At 45.4% G+C, this 22,592-nt stretch overlaps 1 protein-coding gene across 1 annotated transcript in view; it reads right to left on the bottom strand.

Moving 5' to 3' along the window:
• The window catches only part of PDGFRB (platelet derived growth factor receptor beta), a 228,772-nt gene extending 214,632 nt beyond the window's left edge, over nucleotides 1–14,140 (bottom strand). The window contains exon 1 of the mRNA XM_075344366.1: nucleotides 13,603–14,140. The gene's annotated coding sequence lies outside the window, so the exon portion shown is untranslated. The remainder of the gene's footprint in view (nucleotides 1–13,602) is intronic.
• Between the last annotated feature and the right edge of the window lie 8,452 nt (nucleotides 14,141–22,592).

Raw genomic sequence — 22,592 nt, 5'->3', positions numbered from 1 at the left:
GAAGTGAATAGGAAGAGTATTTCAACTTTTTTTATGTAGATTTTGGAGAAAAGGTTTCCAAATACTTCTAAAAAAATACAAAACGCAGTCTTAAAGAGGTGGTCCACTACTATTACATTGACGGCCTATCCTTAGGATAGGTCATCAATGTCTGATTGGCCGAGGTCCAACACCCTGCACCCCAGGTCCTGCACATCCATCTCACTGTCATATCAATAGGAGGTGGGTGTACACTACCCGGCAGCTTCCACTATCAGAAGACGGACCAGCGCCTGAGGTGAGCATTTCCGGCTGCCGCCACCGGGACCGAGAACAGCTGATCGGCGGAGTGTGTGGTGTCGGACCCCGCCCGCTCAGACATTGATGACTTATCCTACGGATAGCTCATCAATGTAAAAGTAGTGGACAACTTTAATAAGGCACTCGCTGGCATGTCTGGTACCCAGCATGTGCCCCCGCCAGAAATGTACTCCAGTCAAGCGCTGGCGTAAATTTCTGGAATAAGTTCTTTCCCTTTAGTGGTGCAACTGATGATAAATTTGAAGGGTGGGCATGACGTTGCGCGTAAATGCCAAAGGATGCAAAATGTTCTGTGTTGCCCAGGGATAGGGGGTACTCAGAACCGGGCCAAGGGGTCGCTTCTGAAGGTATCACGGTGGCGTGACCTGGTCTGTGATCCCAGGCTCCACAACAAAAGGGAAATTATGTACAGGGAATTTTGTATGTTTATGATCCGTGACGCCACCCATGGTGTGCAGTGAGGTAATGGAACACCGCCGGTGCCGGTCACAGGATCCCGGGGTTGGTGATGGGCAGCAAGATGGTGATTTTTCCTCCACAGGAAGGGTATTGATGTCCCGGGACCCCGGTGTAATGGATTGGGGTGACGGGTGCAGGCCACGGCTTGGACCAGGTGGTGCAGGAGTACTCACGATATAAGGCAATAATTGACACAAGTCCAGGAATTAACCAAGTTGCTGGTAACTGGTGCCCTCTGATGCTGTGAGGATGGACCCCTCGCCCAGGGGTGTAATTCAGGTGTTTCTCTCCTGCCTGATGTCTGTGTCTGCTCCGGGCACGGGTCTGGACCGGGTCTCGACAGTCAGCACCGGCGGGCCACTACCCTGTCCCGGTCCACTTCGGTTCCCCACAAGCAGCTGGCCTATTCCAGAGGCCCTTACTGCCCCTCTTCCCAAGCTCCACACAGGAGCTCCTTCCAGACTCTACACTTCCTGCAGACTGACTGCTCACTGCAAACTGGAAACTCCCTATATAGTTCCCTCCCAGACACTTCAGACCTCTCAGCTCCGCCCACTGGTGTTGTGTGTCACTGTGTTAGAAACTCCCCAAGAGAGAGTGAGAGCTGCACCGAAAAGATGGCTGCAAACCTCTGTGACACCCTGGTTTTGCCAGGGTGGCACAGTTCCACAAAAATATTGTGACTTATTAAAGGTGTTTACACCAGGTTTCTAACAAGCACTTTCATAAATCGGCCCCTAGTGTTCTACCCATGTAAGAGTGACTGGAATTTTGGCATTGAATTCATGAACCACCAAGCTCAAAATGATCAGAATAATATCGTTCTTTTAAAGGGAATCAGTCAGCAGGTTTTTGCTATCTCATCTAAAAGCAGCAGGATGTATGCAAAGAGATCCTGAGTTCAACAATTTATCACTTAGATTAGTAGCTGCAGCCGTTCTGACACAGTGAAATAGTTTAGATTTTGTATGTAGCAGGTCTGGGTGAGCTGTCCCTGCTCCCACCAGGCATTTAGTGCACATTTCCATAGACAGAAGCTGATAATCACAGAAAGGGTGGAGTCAGAATAGACCTAATGCGCAGCTGAGATCCACTATTGATAAAGATAAGTAGCGTAAGCTAACATTGCAGGTAAACATTCGATTAGCTCATCTGTAAATTTTTAGGTATGCTGTTGCTTAAAGGTCCAGTCACACTAAGCAACTTACCAGCGATCCCAACAACGATAGGGATCGCTGGTAGGTTGCTAGGAGGTTGCTGGTGAGCTGTCACACTGCGACGCTCCAGCGATCCCACCAGCAACCTGACCTGGCAGGGATCGCTGGAGCGTGGCTACACGAGTTGCTGGTGAGCTCACCAGCAACCAGTGACCAGCCCCCAGTCTCCTAGTTACAGCACACATCAGGTTAATTAACCCGATGTGTGCTGCAACTAAATGTGCACAGAGCAGGGAGCAGCGCACAATGCTTAGCGCTGGCTCCCTGCTCTCCTAGTTACAGCACACATCGGGTTAATTACCTGATGTGTGCTGCAGCTACATGTGCACAGAGCAGGAGCCGGCACTGACAGTGAGAGCGGAGGAGGCTGGTATCAAAGGTAAATATCGGGTAACCAAGGACAGGGCTTCTTGGTTACCCGATGTTTACATTGGTTACCAGCCTCTGCAGAAGCCGGCTCCTGCTGCCTGCACATTTAGTTGTTGCTGTCTCGCTGTCACACACAGCGATCTGTGCTTCACAGCAGGACAGCAACAACTAAAAAATGGCCCAGGACATTCAGCAACAACCAACGACCTCACAGCAGGGGCCAGGTTGTTGCTGGATGTCACACACAGCAACATCGCTAGCAACGTCACAAAAGTTGTTCGTTACCAGCGATGTTGCTAGCGATGTTGCTTAGTGTGACGGGGCCTTTAGTTTCCTTTGATTAGGTGGAGAGAGTCTAGCTAATTTTTCCTTGGAGCCCTATGAATGCTGGTTACGACCCTAATGGCAACCGGTCCTGTGTAACTGCAAGTAGGAACTGTCATTTCATAAATAGAATCTTCTCCAAATCAGGAAGACAATAATTAGGCACAATGATCTCCTTGCACAAGATGTAAGCCCCCAAATAAGTAGTCCAGATGGTCCATTTAGTAGAAGTAGTGTGACCTACGGCCAGCCTAAATTGGACCTGTCACTGATGAAGTAATAGGCACAATTATGCCCATTATATGACTCCCAAAGTACCAATCAGACAGCTAGAAGAAGTGAACCAAATTAACCCCATAGAAATGACTCTCTTCCTGTTTCTAGTGAGTCCCAGCAGCTGGGAAGTGTGACCCCCTGTAAACTCTGAAGGCACTTAAGACATAACGTCAAGGCTGAGTGGCTCAATGCTACATGTAGCCATGAATTTCACTTTACGACCTCCTTCTAGTGCCAATAGTGGAGAGATTCAAAGCAAAGCTGATGGATGTGAAGGAAGTAGATGGAGACAGTTGGTAGCATCACCCACCAGCATCCATCTCTCCACCTAGTAGTCATAAGAGGAACACCAGGGGAAATAAAAACAAAAAAGGAAAAAAGTAAAATATATAGACCCACCACTTTTACCCTATGGAATAATGACTGCCCATTCAGAGGACTAGACACTCATTTCGATAGGGTCACACGACCATGTTCTCCATCCAAGAAAAACGATCCAATTATGCTAATCACACTCTAATCAGACTCTGATCCAAGTGAGTGATATATCGGTTTTCCTCGGAAGTGAAGAATAAAAACAAATACATCTCCATCTTCTCCATTCTGTCAGTCTGTGAAAATTGGACCTCACTCGAATCTTATCGAAGTGCGGACCATTTTTTTTACATGGACCCCATAGACTTGAATGGTCAAGTACCATTCGATTCATTGAGGCAAAATCGGACATGTGCTCTGCCTCATTGAATAACAATGATCTGAGTGCAATACGATGTTTTGATGGCTCACCCTTGGACCAAGACTACGGTCATCTGCACGAGCCGTAAAGGGAATCCATCACCTCTCCGAAATGACCATCAAAGGTAAACTGGCCTAACAGTGTATTAAACCAAAGTCTGTGATGTCCCACACAAAAATGTTTTTTAGGCTGCGACTGTACGCCAATACAGGTACACACTGCTACATCACAACTTAATGTAAGTGAATGGGATTGCATTTTAACCCAAAATACAAGTCACAAAAAATCCAAATTGTTCCGAGTTTTTTTGACCTGCTTGTTGCAGTTGCGAGTGATCTCTGGCTACTCGATCTGCGTCATGGCTAAATTTGCCTTGTAGTCCTAGCCTTTATAAGGACTAATCTTGAAGAATGTCACTTCCCCTTGACTAATCCAACCCCAGTTCCTACAGTCGCACCCCTCTGGGAATGATTGACAGTATTTCCTGCTGTGCACTTCATTCCACAGCACAGAACATCTTTACCTAGTATCAATAATTGAACAAACGCAGTAAAGTTGGATGGACTGTCCTTGGCTTTATATGTTCATGCTCAGAAAACAATAATGACGTGGTGCTGACATGATGTGCAAAGCAGGTAATTAGGTCACTACAGCTACCTGGACATACAGATGATGCTGGGGAGAGTCCACCTGGCTTCAATAAGTTTGCTCAGAAAGGGATGATCTGAGCGGATGTCGCATGCATGTGCTATGCTGGAATGAAGTGTACAGCAGGGCAAGATGTCAATCCCGCCCAGAAAGCTAAAGGAACGGAGGCTGGAGTAATTGGAAAAAGTGATGCCACGCCAGACTAGTCCTGTCTAATTAACATAAGAACTGCACTTTAAAATTTGTTATTAAGAAATGTTTCTGTGGACATCAGGGACTTTGTTGCAACCCAGTAATATCTCGCTTTACCCTTATGATGGTAGTTTGGGGGGGGATCTAAAAAGGTTTCCTTTAAAGGGATTTTTACTGTTATAGAAAATGTGATATTTCAATATTCATTCCATCAAAGTCTAATTACGTATTCTTACTACATAGAAACTCACCGACAAGGGTGTCTAGTCTGATGTTGTAGACCCAACATCTCTGCAGATGCCAACTTACTCATTACCTCGGCTGGGTTGCATCCTCCCCCACACTCCTCCGGGCATTCACATGTGCTGCTTCCTCCTTCCCCTCCCTGTACATGCCTCACAGGGTTCCCGCGAGTGCACCTAAGATGTGCACAAGAGTCGCCCACCACAGCGCTGCAGCGTGACACTACGGGGACGGCTCTTGGGAATACCTTCTGGCCACAGGTATGTCAGGTTAACTTCAATAGGAATCGTGACGCCACTCTCGGTTTTGCAGTCAGGGGATAGGGGACCGCCACTGCTGTTTAACGAGCGTCTGAGGCTGGTGGTGTCTGCAGTTTGGTGTTATGGCCTCCCGAGAGTGAAGCTGGCCCCAGGGGCTCGGGTGTAGGTGCTTGTAGGGCCACAGGTCGCAGGAATAAGCAGTCTCAGTCCAAAGTGTCTTTCAAGCTGTTTACTCACTTTTTGCTGGTAGAGTGAGGTAACCCGGGCGATGCTATGATGAACCAGGTCGAACCAGGTATCCTTCAGGTTGATATAGGGGTGACTGCTGACTCGCTTTCCTAGCAGCTTTGTTTCAGACCATCCCTGACTTAAAGTACTGGGGGATGCGTCCAGAGAAGTCGCTGCTGCCTTTCTCCTCTTTCTGACCCGTTTGCTGACACCGTGGACCAAGGATAAGATGGCTCCAGGCTCGATTCTCCTTATGGGCCCCCTCGTTGCTGTTGATGCTGCGGGTTCTGTGTTGGTTGGTGTGGGACTTGTTGTCCACCCCACCGGCAGGATTCAGCAGACCATTAAATGGATGTCTGGCTCTGTACCCCATATGTATTCACTGCCAGGAGTTCCCGTACTCGACTCCGTACTTCTCTCTCTATTCAGGTGTTTTACAAAGCAACTGTGTGGCAATGTTCTCCCCCGCCAGCAGCCACTGCACGTGCAGGGTCTGACAGTGTTCCGCTCTTCAGCCCTACACCTCAGACATGGCTGCTCCACTCTTTCTCCTCTGACTGCCACTGCACAACTCTCTTCCAGCTTCACTACAGCACCACACTAACTGAGATGTGGAGGCTCCGCCCCCTCCTGGGTCTGCCCAGGGGTCCCCTCTAATGTATGTGTATGTCCTGGTTAAAGGGTGCATGTGTGTTCACACCTTACTCAGCCATCAGGATTACCTGTTTGTACTGACCCAGCATGGGTGCAGTACTCAGTGGTGTCTGACCAGGTCAGGGGCGCCACAGACGCACACCGGCCCACCTCTTAAAAGGCTGTCGTGCTATTTCCAGGAAATGCCTCTCAGCCTATGGCTGAGAGGCAGAGTGTATTTAAGGCATCCTCCCATTAGGAGAGGTGCCTGTGCCACGCCTTCAGATAGTCAGTATACAAGTCTGCTAGCAAGGTGTCAGGTTCCGTTAACCATGTGTCTGGTAAATGCCTTCTTATACCTGTCTATTCCACCATGCCTGTTCTTACCCACCTGTCCAGCCTGCCTCAGTCACTCCGCCTATACCTTTGTATACCTAAGTCCGTCACCTGTCCTGGGGATCAGCTGCCACCGGTCACTCCCCTGGGAGTGGTATCTGGCATTCGCCTGGCGGTGGGCACTTAGTTAAGCCTTTCCCACTAAATGGTAAGCCCGGGTCCCCCCTGTGGTCCAGTGGGTCTACTAATCCCGCATGCTGCTCTTACACCGACCGTGAGCATTACAGATGTCTCCAAAAGGGCATGCAAAAAAAATATAAATATTGACATTAAATATGTACAAACTATACATCATATGGAATCTGAATCCCTTTGAAGACAGAGACAATACTTGATCCCCATTTGTGAGTAATTTTATGATGGCTCTGCATCAAGCTTTGAAATTCTGGAAAGTTTCTGTTTCAAAGGCAAAACCTTTAAATAATCATTGCTTTGGCTCATATATGGGATGTAAAAAACAGGGGAAATCCAAAGTTCCAGGAAAATAAGTTTTCTGGGCAGAAAGTCATTTTGGCATATCATGTGAAAAAGGTTTAGACTAAACTAAATCAGATACATCGACGATGCAACAAGCAGGAAACGAGACGTATAGCTTTTCTAACTATTTAAACCCTTTATTCTACAAGTGGGTGTATCTATGGGTAGACCATGCATAGGATGTTTCCTTCTATATTTTTTTACATTTCATTTACAGATGATTTCCTACTAAAATACATGACTTCTTTTTTTTAAGAATGATTTATATTATTTTATGATCTCTTTAACCATAAGCTTTATTAACCTTTAGATGATGCAAAAAATATTTAGACTTGTTCACATGGAACCAGACCAGAACTATTTGGTGCCTTGTACCTTGATTATGTTACCAGCTCTTGGAAAAATTCATAGACTACCTTCTCATGGATATTATTTAGTTCACACTGGAAATTACATACATCCTGTGTTTATATCTATCCTTTTTTTCTAATATTTGTGGCTCGTGCCTGATTTTTACTCTTGTTTGATCATCATTGAGTAGCCACACATTGTATACCTTTCCAGTTTTAGTTAAATCCTTTTGTGGTAGAAGCTGCAAATCTCTAGCAAAACCATCAAAGATTATACCACACACAGGGAAATGAGTCCCCCGCTATACACTTTAAAGGGGATGACCACTTTAAAAAAATTCATATAGCCCAATAGGGATTTCTAATTTTCTAGGTACCAAATTCTGTTCAGGGTCTTATCTCTTGGAAAGAGGGTATAGCCCCCCAACAAAGGGTCTCGCACTCTAAATTACCTGTTCTTTCCTGCGTTACACACATTGTAATCTTTCATTTTTACTGTGGGGGAATGCAGCGAAAGAAAAAAAAAAGTTCTCCTGGATAGGTAGATATGTATTAAAATCGATGGGGTCCAACTATTGGGCTTCCCACCAAACAGTAGAACAGGGAATTTTTATGCCCACTGAACCACTTATTTCCAATACGGTATAAAACAGAAGGTCAAATGCCGGTCGGCTACTCCTTTCATTCTCTGTGGGGCTGCATAAAAAGCTGAGCATTTTAGTGAATGAATGGAGCGGTGTCCATTCATGTGTAGAGTGGCACAAGGTAATAGTTAAGGGGTCCCATAATGACCAGAGTAAAGCTGGTGTCACACATAACGACGACGACAACGACGTCGCTGCTACGTCACCATTTTCTGTGACGTTGCAGCGACATCCCGTCGCTGTCGCTGTGTGTGACATCCAGCAACGACCTGGCCCCTGCTGTGAGGTCGCCGGTCGTTGCTGAATGTCCAGCTTCATTTTTTGGTCGTCACTCTCCCGCTGTGACACACACATCGCTGTGTGTGACAGCGAGAGAGCGACGAAATGAAGCGAGCAGGAGCCGGCACTGGCAGCTGCGGTAAGCTGTAACCAGCGTAAACATCGGGTAACCAAGGGAAGACCTTTCCCTGGTTACCCGATGTTTACGCTGGTTACCAGCCTCCGCTCTTGCTGCCAGCGCCGGCTCCTGCACTGTGACATGTGGCTGCAGTATGCATCGGGTAATTAACCCGATGCATACTGTAGCAAGGAGAGCAAGGAGCCAGCGCTAAGCAGTGCGCGCGGCTCCCTGCTCTCTGCACTGTGACATGTAGCTGCAGCACACATCGGGTTAATTAACCCGATGTGTGCTGCAGGAGAGCAAGGAGCCAGCGCTAAGCGCGGCTCCCTGCTCTCTGAACTGTGACATGTAGCTGCAGCACACATCGGGTTAATTAACCCGATGTGTGCTGCAGGAGAGCAAGGAGCCAGCGCTAAGCGCGGCTCCCTGCTCTCTGAACATGTAGCACAGCGACCTTATGATCGCTGCTTCTGCTGTGTTTGACAGCTAAGCAGCGATCATAACAGCGACTTACAAGGTCGCTGTTACGTCACCGAAAATGGTGACGTAACAGCGACGTCGTTGTCGCTGTCGTTTAGTGTGACACCAGCTTTAAGTATTACTCGGACATCTAATGGAATGACTATGCCACACATCAGTTGAGATTAACCAGTTACCAGACCAGTTAAGGGGCCTGGATGTTAGGGTTCTGTCCTCGGGGTCCTATAGCCGGGAGCCACTATATCCGAGGATCAACCTCTAGTCAATAAATATCCCTAAAATACTGAACAGATAAGAGTACATAAATATTGAGATAATGTTAAATATAATATATATTTCAGTAAAAAATCCTCACTTTATTAAGTAAATATTTGTATGAAAAACATAGGTTCAGTAAAGTGCCATTCGCAAGAAACAATATAGAAGTCCACAGAGTGCAAGCCACATGTAAAAACAATAGTTACCCAATATTGTTTTTAAGTAAAGTTTTGTAAACGGATTGTTTTTTATCCTTTTGTAATAACACTTTGACTTAATAAAGAATTTTGCATTTTTGAACAAAGGGATTTAATTTTTACTAATTTTTATTTATGGGCCTTTCTATGCTCCCTTTCTCCTTTCGCTGAATTCCAATACAGGGCCTGTATAATACATCTGCCACCTTCCGACGCGCGTTTTGTGATCTGACTTCCTCAGGGAAGATAGTGTAGGAATGATTTATGTACTAATTACTGCAAAAAAAAAAAGTCCGCCACAACTAAACGGAAAAATGTAAATATTTTTTAATGTAAATGAAAAAAATAAAACAACTTTTCGTAGCTTGTCTAACTGATGTACTATAAGTATTTTTTTACATATTTGATGGTAAGCGCATTTAACTGTGACACGCACTGATTGTATGTCCTTTACGGTGCTTGTCTGGGTGTTGTTACAAGTCAGTGAATGAAGAGCTGCGTTGCTCTAAGACGTCTTGTGATCAGTTGCTGGGATACATTAACATTAAGTCCAATGAAGGCACAAACAAATGTTGATTTACTATTAACAGGCTGTAGGGTGGTATGTACCAACATGGTTGTCTAGTTTGAGCACTTGTTGACAGTCACCACTTTCCCAGGCCATGATATGTGATTTTTGCCACGGTCACTTCTAAAGGTGAAAAGTTTATCGAGTGAACCTTTACACCAGCGTTAGCATTTTCCACTAGTAAAGACTGGAAGGTTTACATAAACACTGGGCACAAAAGTTCATCCCGACACCTAAACCTGGACAAGATGTAGTTGTCTGGCAGGACTTGGCCCATGCACTCTGATCTTGGGGTGATTGTCATTACCTTCATGTCTGTGGCCCTTGGTTTCCTACCATAGTCTCAAACCTTAAGAATTTAGTTAAATGACCTAATAGTAGGCAAGGCAATTAAATAAGTGATATCCCCTCTTAGCTCCAGTATTGCCTCTCAGGTGGTCATGCCAGTCTTTGTGACCTCTCCTGCAGTGATGATGAGCACTTGACTGCTGCAGCCAATCAATGTTCTTACTGGTAACATTGGGACCAGTGATTGGCTGCAGTGGTAATCTATATATGGTTCACGCATCACCACTGCAAGAATGGAGACATCAGTGGATTTGTGTTCTTGGAGTAGCAGGTGGCCATTTTTAAAAAATTGTGTCAATCTCTTTAACCCAAATTATTGTGAACCTGAGACGCTAGGTACGGGGAAGTACCAAGTGAACAGCGAAAGGGAAGGGAAACCCTGTGTTTAGGGAAAGGGAAGACGATGACCCTGACCAAACCTTCTGCTGGTGCCTTGTGTCCCTTACCACCCTAGATAGATTCCCCACCTATGTGCCGAGCCGGATACCTGACCCTAGGTATCCCTAGTGCTGGGCCCTAAATAGGAAACGGATTGGATGAGCTCTTCATCAATCCTACTACACACTATAGAAGACACAGGGGGAAAATGAACAAACTACTTATCCACAGATGACACCGGTAGAAGTTCCGCAAAAGTTTCAGCAATGATACCACAGAAGAGTGCAAGCCACCTGCTTGCAACCAAGGCTTGAATGGACTGAAAATATCCCCAGCACCAGTTCAAGAAACAAAGGGGTATATAAGCAGAGAGCGAATACTGATGATCAGCATCTGGGTGGACGTCAAGCTCTTACTGGGTCCAAAAAAGGGAGAGATGAATCCTGCAGGAAAGCTACCAATATCAATGAATACTAACAGCAGGAACAATGGAAAAAGTCAGGGAGCATTCTGCGCAGCCAAACACTGTGAACTTCTATGACCAGGAACCACATAACTGTCACCCGTGACACAACCATTGACAAACCAGCCTAGTTACTCAGCAATGCACCATTAGGGGCCTCTATTTTGTGGAGTCTTCTTCTATATATGGCTGCACATTGGTCAATCAGGGCAGGGGATTGCTGGGTGACATTCCTTATGGGATCTCTGATGGTAGCCATATTGTTTGTCATCCAAATTGTTGAGAAGAATAAAGTATATGTGGTTTAGTTACTGTTTTGGGGGAGACAGACTCCCTTTCAAATAGTTTTTCTAAAATCAGACCTCAATTGTTGCCATTATGGCTTTCTTTACAGGGGTTAGATGTATTGTATCATGAATTATAATTTTCTTATTTGCTAAATCCTAAAGGGAATCTGTCACCAGGTTTTTGCTATGTAATCAGAGAGCACCATAATGTAGGGGCAGATACCCTGATTCCAGTGATGCAGGCAGCACGTGAAACTGATGAAGGTGTAATACTAGACCGAAACATCTTTTATTTTTCACTAATTTTGCTGCATGAATAAATTCACTTTTTGCATCCTTTTGGGAGTACCCGGTTTTTTTCTTCTTATTTTCTGGATTAGGACCCTTCCGGGGTACCAGGAGTGCCACAATATCTCCTTTGAAGTAACACCCCTGAATTAATGACTATATTTGATCAATCAATATACCCACACTTTCTGGGCACACCCCGATCGGAGAATGACAGCTACATATATTTCTATGAGGCTGTCGGGAGACCCATGGCCAGTCTGTGCTTTGCGGTCCTAGATGGGATCAATATGCATGGACGTGTGAATGCGCCCTTAGGCTGTGATCACACTCATATTGTGGCTGTACACCTTTACACTGATTCCCTGGACAATCCCTTAAAGAGGTATTCCCATCTCCAAGATCCTACCCCAATATGTAGTAGGAGTAGTAATAAGATTAGCAAATACATCTAATTACAAAAGTAGTATAGTTTTCCTGATTAGCTATGTTGCTTTACTCATGTGCATTGTAGTAGTTTAGGTATCCATGGTTACAACCATGCATATAGTGACAGCTGGTTAGTTGCTTGTGGTTGTAACCATGGATACCTCAGCTGCTGCAATGCCCTGCACATGAGGTAAAAGACATACTTAATCTGGAGATCTATACTACATTTCTATTTGCAGGTATTTGCTAATATTATTATTACACCTACTACATATTGGTATTTGAGATGGGAATACCTCTTTAATTTTAAACAGCTGTTTCACCTGTAAAACTGTACAGCCAATCGTAATGGCTCTGAGGTTTTGCAGGTAAGGCCGCGCTCACATCAGCCGTATTTTGCCGCAAAACCGGATTCATCACAAATGCGTTTCAGCTCAATTCATTTCCTATAGAATCGCGGCAAGATGTGGTTACATGCGGTTGCATGCGTCATACACAATCGCACGTGACCACATCTTGCTGCGATTCCATAGGAAATGAATGGAGCTGATACGCATTTGTGATGAATCCGGTTTTGCGGCAAAATACCGCTAATGTGAGCGCGGCCTAAGACAGCTGTTCCTTGAACAATGGCAAGGAAACAGCCGTTTCACAAGGCTGCTGCAGTTTCCAGCCCCTACGTGTGAACGACGCCATATAGTGGCCAGTCATTACAAGTAAGTCATTGGAGAGGTGGTAATAAATCACCTATGGCACAAGATCGGCAACACATGATTGGTCAGTTACACCTCATTACCAACCATCTCTACTATCTTATCTACCTGCTGACTGTTTCCATCTTCACCCTCAGTGTTAAATCCTGTCTCTACCCTGGTGGGATATCACTTCTCTTCCTCAGGACATTCAGGCATTTTCTTTATACAAACAGCAACCATCGCCAAAAACGTGTGAAACGCAATAATGTGTCTTTAAGGACAAACTGAAGATTTCAAACAATCTGCGACATTAACCTGGAGCATGGCCATCGCCGTTACTTCACCGCCTGAGGAATGTGAACAGTTTTCTTGGGATTTAAAGGGGGCTATTAACACACATCGTCTTATAATAGTAAGATGGGTCTGTGCCAGTCAGTGTTGAAATCTGGATTCCTGAGGTGGATGTTATGGAGATTTGCTGAAAAGGCAATATATGACATATATATATACACACACACACACACACATACTGTATACACACACATACATATATATTGCTCAAAAAATAGAGGAAACACAGAAACAAGGATTTTGTATTTTGATGTTCACTTCAATTTTTTGAGCAATATATATGTATGTGTGTGTATACAGTATGTGTGTGTATATATATATATATATATATATATATTATATACACACACACACATACACACACAAACACTAGCTAAATATTTATAATATATATATATATATATATATATACATACACACACATACACACACACACACACACAACATTATATATATATATATATATATATATGTCACTAATATTTATATACTGTATGCAATAGTGAATTAATACGCTCTCACCCCCAGATATTTGGGAAAAAACTGCTGTAGATATGGTGTTTTATTGTCCTGATGCTGGAAACGGTCTATTTTCCACTCACACAAATCACTTTCCATCTCATTTTCATTCTGACAATCACTTTCACAAACAAATGAAGTTTCCCAAAACTTTTTTTTAAAGGTACACATGCCCGTAATTCAACTTACCCAGTAGTGTGATCTTCAGGCTCCTTTAAATCTCTGCAGAAGACATTCAGATACCCTTTCCTGTTTTCTTTTTTTTCTGTCTTGTCTGATTTTTTTTTCTTTTCTCAGAAGCCTTGAAGTTAAACGCTGGAATGTTTCGCAAATTTTTCCATTGGATTCAATAAACGAAGGATCCGGGAAAGAAAAAAAAAAAAAAAAAAAAGTAAAAAAAAGAACTTTTGTCAAGTTAACAAAAACTGTGTTGTAGAATGGATCGAGGCTGGAGAGAGTCCGGGAGCATCTGAACGTTCCGAGACTTTTTCAAAACTTTTTCAAAACTTTTTTTGTTTCCAAATATTGGTTTCTTTAAAAAGACTCATCGTAAAGTAACTTCAGAGTCAAGGAAGAGTTTTCCTGGAATATCCTGATGCTTCGAAGGAAGAAGGAAAGTCAGAGAAGGAGCAGAGAAGTCAGAAGCTGTCTCCACTCAGCTGGACTGTCTTCCTCTTCTAGTCCCCTTTTCTTTTCCTTACTAAGTGCCTCCCCTCCTGCTCTCCCCTCTGTGTGAGGGTGACTGAGAGTCTGTTTTCAATTCCGTCTGATTTATCCCTGTCTTTCTTTCTGGTCTCAGGATATGAGGGGATGTTTAGAAAATCCACAAGTGATGCCAGCTGCTGACTCATGATTTCATTAAAGTCCGACTTGTGTTATTTCTGACGTTACAAATTAGAATGATCGCCCCTCATAGGGATACCTAGGACTATATCAATACATGAAATCCTACACTTTGGGCAATGCCTTTCATGGATGGTACCCCCAAAAATATGATTATTACAGGGCTTGCAATATGCAGGGAAACCTGGGAGTAAGTGTAGCACCCAGGGATATGGGGGACTCGGTTCCGGGCAGTGTCTCTCTTGGGAATGTCACGGTGGTGGCCGCTACCCGGTTCTGTGCCCTGGATCCTTTTTGTAATGGGGATATTTACAGGGGATTGGTGAATAAGGTTTATTCGTGATGCCACTTGCGGTGTTGCGGCTATATGTAGGGAGCCGCTGCAGGAAAATGTCACTACTGGGGCTGATGGTATTAGCAGTTAGAATGGTAGTTCCTCCGCAAGTAGGGTATTGCCCCAGCGGGTGTATGGTGCAGTGGGCGTCGGAAGAAGGAGTCCAGACAGGTATGCAACTGGTTTACTCACTTGGATGATAACTGGTTGCCTGAGGCCGGCTGGTTTCGTCACCGGGTCCCCTTCGTCCCAGTGCCAGTCTGGTTCTCTGGTACCTTATGCCCCTGTCTCTGGTAAGTGGGTCGCCGTGGTATGGAACACTGGGGGTCCCCGGTCTGTGATTTGTCCACTTCTGTCCACCTGGCGGTAGCGGGAACCCTGTGGGGATGGAGTCTCTGGTCCTGTCCTCGGTTCTCCCTTTGCTACTGACTCTTCGGATTCTTTAGAGTTAGCAAGGTCCTTGATGGTCCCCTTTGCTGTTCAGGTGTTAACAGGTGTGAAGCTCTTTCCTGTCCTAGGGTCCTGCAGCCCATCGGTGTGTAGTTCCAGGAGTACTCCACCGGCAACCACCTCTCCTGGTTACAAGGTCACCGTCAATCCGAGTCAGGGAGTCACTTCACTTCCACCTTTACACCTCTGCAGTCACTACAGTTCTCCTCCTGACTTCCTGTGTTCCCGACTACTCTCCACAGTCTGCCCTTCCCACCTGGTCAACTAGTGGACTGGAGCGGCTCCACCTCTAGGCGGCCATCCATGGTCCCACCCTAGCTAGGTAGCATTCTATAGGGGATTATTGGGGAAAACTGGGATTGCCTGGGTTTTTGGTGTTACTGGCACTGGGGTAGTTCTGGGTCCCTAAGGGAATAGGCCCTGCATCCTGGTGGGGATGCAGAACCTTGTAGCACCCTGATGGGCTCAGGGGTGCTACATAAGTGTTTAATTTTCCTTCATTGCCGAATCAGATCAAACTCAGAAGACCAAATAATCAAGTGCTCCAGCAAGGGAGATGCTCTTTGTAGTTATTCTGAAGGTTAAAAGGAAACCTATCAGCAGGTTTTTTCTACCTCATCTGAGAGCAGCATGATGTAGGCAAAGAGATCCTGAATCTATTGATGTATCACTTAGATTACTGGCTGCTGCTCTTCTGATACTATCAGAATTTTTAGAGTTAGCCATGTAGCAGAGCTGAGATTGCTGTCCCTCCCTCACCAGGTTCTCTATACAGATTGTACATTTGTGGAGGTGGTCAAGTTCCTATGCTGTTTTATGATATATTTTGTCTATCTGCACTGTGACTGTGAAAGGTGTTTTATACTAAATATATTATTTGGTATCGATTGTTATAAATGTGTGTTAACATGTAAATGCTGCTAGCAGAGTGTAGGTTCTCAAGATAGTGTGACGCCCTGGGCAAGCCAGGGGTCACAGGTCATGCACCAACACACCCTACACCCCAGTTAGGAACACCAAAGCTAAACTAAAATCCTTGTTGCCTTCCTCGAGAGGCTGATGTTCACACCAGGAGGTGGGCCAGGTGGTTGGCTCCGCCCACCGAGGAGTTCACAGCTCTGGAGGCGGGAAGAACCAAGATGATGAGAGAGAGAGTCAGCTCAGGCAGAGCTTGAGTAAACAGCTAAGATAGAAGTGGAAGTTCAAAGTGGAAGGAAGTAAAGTGGAAAAGGAGGAAAGTAAGAGCGGTGACAGTAAGAAAGCCTGAAGTAGTCCAGCTAAGTGCAGGACAGGGTCAGCAAGGTCAGCAACGGCGGTGACTGTCTGGAGGGGGACCGTTTGGAAGTTCCTGGAAGGACCGCGGACGGGTAGTGGCCCGGCGGTCTGGAGCAGTGTACCAAAGGACAGTCAGCACCAGGGCAGGGGCCTCTCGGACCCCGGCAAGGCTTGGAGTCGCCAGAATTTGCCAAATCCGTCAGTGAAGGGGACACAGATCCCCCAACAACCAAGTCCCGATAGAAGGCAACAGCCCAACCATTGTAGCAGAAACACCGCCACCGCCAGGGCACCAGTTTCTCAGGGCCAGCGCCTGCGGGCAAAGAGTAGAGCTCCTCCGGTCCAGCTTGAAACCGAGGAGCGGGTTACCGGTGGGAACCCATCGCTACCAACACAGAAACAAAGGTGCAAGGAAAAGGGACATCACCGTCACCTACTGGGAGGGCAAGTGCAGCCGTCCGTGGGAACCGTCTTTCCAGCCGTGTGGTTTACCGTAAAACTGTGTCAACGTCTCTGGCTGAGTGAGTACCACAGTGCCGCAAGGCACAGCGCTGCCCCCGCGTCCCTGCGCTCACCAGGCCCTGCATCTCCCATCTCATCACCGAGCCCCGGGATCACCAACCCCTACCCACGGAGGGGCAACGCAACACCTGGCTGCTCCGCATCACCACCCCCGGGATCCCCATATTGAGCAGCGGTGGTGAAATCACCACAACCGTGGGTGGCGTCACGAACAATAAACTCCCCACACCCAACAACCCCCCTTTTCACTCACGGGCGAGGAGTGCCACTCGAGAACCCCCGGGATCCGGCCCACAGCTCGAGCCACCACCACTGAGCAGCAGCTGCCGGACCCGAGCAGAAGGGGTGAGCGTAATGTGCTGACGCCCTCCTCCCCGCCCGCGACAACTGCAGAGCTGGGACCATTTGCCGGTGGGCGCCACCTAGCTGGCAGGCTGGAGCAGTGGTAGATTCGATATCAAATAGGACATGGATAAGTCACAGTAGAGGAGAAGTGACTATGGCAAGTGAGTTGGCTAGTAGTGCAGGCATCGTGGGGTGCCAGTTATGAATAGGGTTCGAGTAACAGTAGATGTGGCTACGGTGTCAAGTCCAGTCACTGAAACCTGAGGTAACATCGTGAGGTCTGGAGCCTACGGCTCACCTCAGCTGGTCGTGGGGCCAGAGAAGCTGTCCGGGCCCAGAAGCGGACAAAGGTGTAAGAAAAGGGAGGAATGAAGTTGCAGACAAGTTCCAAGATAGAAACCAGTTAGTGTCATGCACGCCATCCAAAGTCACACCCGTACACGGAGACTCCTTGGCGAAGGAGCGCTGCACCTGTATGGCCCGCCATCCATCCAGGTGTCATAGTAGAGGGTGTGCCAGACTGCCGTGCACAAGACAAATAGTCCAGCAATGAGAAGTCCTGCTGCTTAAACAAATATAGCAAATAAACAAAATCGGACCTTGACAAGACAGGCATCCCTGAATTCCCATGTGTTAACCTTTGCAGCCTGCTGTCTCCAGCTTACATAGCAAAAATCTGCTAACAAATTCCCTTTCAGTTTGAGGTCAGATCAGTGTTGTGATTTTTTTTTTGTTCCACCATAGGAGCAGAAAACTAAATTAAAGCTTTTTAAAATCTATCACACAGCAGATGCCATTGGCACCCAATGGACCCCATTAATGTATAATGAGATCCAAACATTTCTGAGATGATTTGCAGAATAGAATAGTAATGAATGCATGTAAAATGTAACAGACATTCATAGTACTACATCAGTCCACAATTTATTCTCCTGTGTGTACAACCAGCCAACAATCAACTAACAATTTAGATGTAGGGGTAAAAAGTATTGGACATGTTGGGTTTCAGCAGGCTCAATCTTTTGCTCCTTTTTCCATTAGTTTATACTTGCTCCCCATTAAAACAGACATTGGGAAAATTGGGAAGAGATAGCTTTAGAGGACAATAAATCTTGCCGAACACTTTAGATAACTGTGAGATGAACCATGGCTCAACAGAACATTTGGCTGGCAGCTATCGCATCTGTCTCTTCCACACATAGGAGCGCTCTCTCTGTTGAGTGTTCTCTGTGAGGGAGAAGCTACCCAAAATCTCAGGTGGTGCAGAGCATTTTGCAGGATGAATGTGTAGCGCTCCTGAGACCATCAGGGTGCTACAAGGTTCTGCATCCCCACCAGGATGCAGGGCCTACTCCCTTAGGGACCCAGAACTAACCCAGTGCCGGTAACACCAAAAATCCAGGTAATCCCAGTTTTCCCCAACAATCCCTCATACAATGGTACTTAGCTAGGGTGGGACCATGGATGGCCGCCTAGAGGTGGAGCCACTCCAGTCCACTAGTTGACCAGGTGGGAAGGGCAGACTGTGGACAGAGAGAACACAGGAAGTCAGTAGTCAGAATAGTAGTGACTGTAGAGGTGTGAAGGTGGAAGCACAGTGACTCCCTGACTCGGGTTAAAGGTAACCTGGTACCCAGGAGAGGTGGTTGCCGGTGGAGTACGGTGGAGTACTCCTGGAACTATGCACCGACTGGTTACAGGACCCTAGGACAGGAAAGAGGTTCAAGCCGACCTGTTAACACCTGCAGAGCAAAGGGGACCATCAAAGACCTTGCTGACCCTAAAGAAAGACTCAGTAGCAAAGGGAGAACCGGGGACAGGACCAGAGACTCCAACCCCACAGGGTTCACACTACCGTCAGGCGGACGGAAGTGGACAAACCACAGAATGGGGACCCCCAGTGTTCTATACCATGGAGACCCACTTACCAGAGACAGGTGCAGGGGAAGAAGGTACCAGAGAAACCAGACTGGCACTGGGATGAAGGGAACCTGGAGGCGAAACCAGCTGACCTCGGGCCCCCAGTTACCATCTCAAGAAAGTGAGTAAACCAATTGCACTGATTACCTGTCTGGACTCCCTTCTTCCGACGCCCACTGCACCATACACCCTCTGGAGCAAAACCCTACTTGCGGATGGACTACCATACTAGCTGCCAATACCACCAGCCCCAGTAGAGACATTCTGCAGCGGCAGCTCCCTACATTTAACCGCAACACCCCAAGTGGAGTCACATATAAACTTTATTCAACAATCCCCTGTAAATATCCCCATTACAAAAAGGACCCAGGGCACAGAACCATCCCTGGGTGCTACAAATGCCCGGGAAGAAACAGAAACTGTTGTGACTTCCCGGCTTCTGACCTCGGACTTCCTCCTGACTGCATCCTCGCCTGCTCCCTGTATTCTGTATGTACTCCTCTGGAACACTCACCTTCAGCTTGTATCTCGACCTTGTCTCGGTCTGCCCCTTTGTACTGTAGTGCCCTTCTAGTTTATGATCTCAGCCTGTCTGACTACCTTTCCATTTACTGCATACTAGTCTAGCGCCACCTTGTGACAGTCATTACAGATATCTTTTGGAAGTTGCAACCAAACAAAATACATAATTTCTTCTATTCACCTCTCCTTGGCTCCCCCCATACCTATCCAATCATCCTCTCTCCGCACCTAGTCTTCCAACTTGGAGGGAGAGGAGAAAGAAAGACGAGCCGATTAGAGAACCGAACGGTATGGGTAGGGCCAAGTGACAAGGTTTGTGTTTATTTTTTTTAACCCCTTCCTGACTGATTCGAATTGCACCAAATTAATTTAATGGTGATTGATCCAATCTGTTTTGCGCAACAATAGTAGTCACCCATGACCTTTATGGCCTAGTAACATCAGCTAGGGACTCGGAGTTACCCTTTATAGCCATTTGGTGTTTCAACACTATAGTATATAGAATTATGACACATCCTCTTGGTTACTTCAGATGCTGGGAGGTAGGAATGAGTTTCTACCGTGTCATCTGTTGACAATATGGCTGCAGTGTATGCAGATGACAAGTTGGGGAATTATATAGCCTTATTCGTTAGCAGCTTGGAACAATAGGAGCTTTGTCGAAGTGAAAATATGTTCTGTACAGTAGAGCTCAACAATGACCGTGCTGACTCAGTGCCACATTGTTCTCGCTGTTGTATGGCACAGAGGGTAACTTGTCCTATGGTTTTACGAGAACTTTGTATCTGACACCACACTAACTGTTCACGACCACAGTAAGTGTCATGGAGTCAAACGATGTAGGGAGTGATCCTGGAATATAGGATCAGCAGCTGATTGTATTCTCACAAGGGACACAGATAAATGACGGCTTAAAACCAACCTCAAAATAGCGGCCATGTGCCATGAGTGGTGCGTGGTCACATTGTTATTCAGATATGCACTAAATAAAGAACAAAGCAAAGATAACAACAGCTAAAACCACGTGCTAGCATAGTTTCCCTGTAATAAAACCACAGAGATGCTTTGTCAGTTCACTTTATTTCTTTTCTTTTTTAGATTTTTCTTTTATTTTTAACTTTTTTTCACAATGCTAACGGGAATTTATCACCAGGATTTTGAAACCTAATCTGAGAGCAGCATAATGTAGAGACAGAGACACGGATTCCAGCGATGTGTCACTTACTGGGCTGCTTGGTGCAGTTTTGATAATATCACTGTGTAATCATTGTAGTGTGCACACTTGGATAAAATGTGCAGAAAAAAAAAAGCAGTATTTATGTTACATGTGAACGTAGCCTCAGGGTTGCATTTTTATTATTTTTTTATGGGTTTAGAAGAAAAAAAAATAATCACACCATGCTTTTACGCCATATACCAATCACCATAAATATCATGATCGCTGTGTTGTGTGGGTCGTTACGATTACAGAGAGACCAAATAAGTCATTGTTATTTTCTGATCAGTGATGATCATTTTATTATTTTTAAAAAGCGCATTAAAATGTCATTATTGTAATTGTTTTAATATAATTTTCAGTACTTTTCAAGGAAGAAGAAAAATCTCTTATTCTCCATCTAAAATACAGGTACATAGAGATACATTGTAAATAGCAGTATATCTCTATGTACCTGTATATTATGCCTGTGGAGTTACACTGGTTTCACACATCCGGCATTTTGCCGCTTTGCCGGATCCGTCACACTCCAGTGCAGTGCAATACAGTACAATGGCATCGCGGCAAGCTCTGGTCACATGCTGTCATGTGGCCGGAGCTTGCCGCGATGCCATTGTACTGTACAAGAGTGTGACGGATCCGGCAAAGCGGCGAAATGCCAGCAGTGTGAAACCGGCCTTAGAGCTTCAAGATGACAAAATTCCCCAACCAACATCAACATCCTGTGGCTCTAAGCTTTAGCTGCTGTTTTGCTGCAATTGTAGAGGTTGTGAGCTCAAGTCCTAGGAAGATTCCCACAAAAATAAAAAAAAATGTAAACAATTTTTAAAAAAATTTTTTTTTTTAGTTATTTTATAGGAGCCAAATAATCTGATTCTACACCTCTAGAATACAGGTACATACAAATGCACTGCTATGTACAGATGTAACTACTGTATGTACCTGTATAATCTGCTTCTGGGTTCACTGCCAGCAATACAGCTCAAGAATACCAAAGTGACAATGCCCCTGCACTATGTGCACTCCAGGCTCCTGCTTTGCCATATGTTTAGGGCTGAGGATTTAATTCCAGTAGCTCTCCAAAGCAAGCACTGTCAATCAACATAAAGTGGATGTGGAGGATTTTATTTCAGAGGACAGAAGAATGCATTGAGCTCTTGGTCATATGAAGGGTGTAAAAAAAAAACAAAACATATTTTACTTTTTTATTTTATTTTTTTTTTTTTTATGTAAAGTGCAGCAAGTAAAATCACCACTACATGTGTAATTTTGATGGGGGCTAAACCTCCTACATTAATGTATAAATAGTCTTGAGGATGACAGACTCATTTTAAATTTTGCAGGTAATCAGCAATATTTACCTATAGCAATCATATGCTATTGCCGTTGCAGTGCCTAACATTCCGTAAAAGGAAAAAAAACGAATAAAAAAAAAAAAAAATACACCCTGATTAAAAGTTTGAATCTACCCCTCTTACCAATTCAAAGTAAGGTCATATATAAAATGCAAAACTAAACTCCAAAATCTAATGTATGAAGTTCCAAAAAAGTTAATTAACAGAGACAAAACCCAAAGAGAAAAAGAGAGCGAGCGAAAGAGCGAGCGAAAGAGCGAGCGAAAGAGCGAGCGAAAGAGCGAGAGAGAGCGCGAGCGAGAGAGCGAAAGAGCGAAAGAGCGAAAGACTGAAAGAGAGAGAGCAAAAGAGACAGAAAGAGAAAGTGAGAGAGAGAGCGAAAGAGAGAGAGCGAAAG

This window comes from Anomaloglossus baeobatrachus, chromosome 4 (assembly GCF_048569485.1).
Source record: "Anomaloglossus baeobatrachus isolate aAnoBae1 chromosome 4, aAnoBae1.hap1, whole genome shotgun sequence".
Classification (NCBI taxonomy): Eukaryota; Metazoa; Chordata; class Amphibia; order Anura; family Aromobatidae; genus Anomaloglossus; species Anomaloglossus baeobatrachus.
Note: the sequence above shows the minus strand (reverse complement) of the source record. Positions and strands in the feature narration are given on the sequence as shown.